We start from the raw sequence: 358 nt of genomic DNA, 5'->3' as shown, positions 1-358 counted from the left end.
GTGTGTGTGTGTGTGTGTGTGTGTGTGTGTGTGTGTGTGTGTGTGTGTCGCCTGGACCTTTTCTAGCCGTGTATGTGGGAGTGTGTGTGTCGCCTGGACCCTTTCTAGCCGTGTATCGAGTGTGTACACGCGCCTACACACACACACACACACACACGCCGTGTTACCAGCGCTTGGCCGCCTGGGGAAGACCCAGGCCAATGCCGCGCCCAGAGCAGTGGGACCTCAGCGCTGCCCTGCCGTGAAGAGAGGCGACTCTGCACGTTTTAAGCAATGCCTAGGGAAGCCCCGAGCGTGGTGTTTACTTACAAGTGGCTTCCTAGGTGTCCGCGCACTACACACGCGCGCGCATCCCCGC

This window comes from Piliocolobus tephrosceles, chromosome 18, assembly GCF_002776525.5.
Source record: "Piliocolobus tephrosceles isolate RC106 chromosome 18, ASM277652v3, whole genome shotgun sequence".
Taxonomy (NCBI): Eukaryota; Metazoa; Chordata; class Mammalia; order Primates; family Cercopithecidae; genus Piliocolobus; species Piliocolobus tephrosceles.
This window is presented reverse-complemented; position numbering follows the sequence as displayed.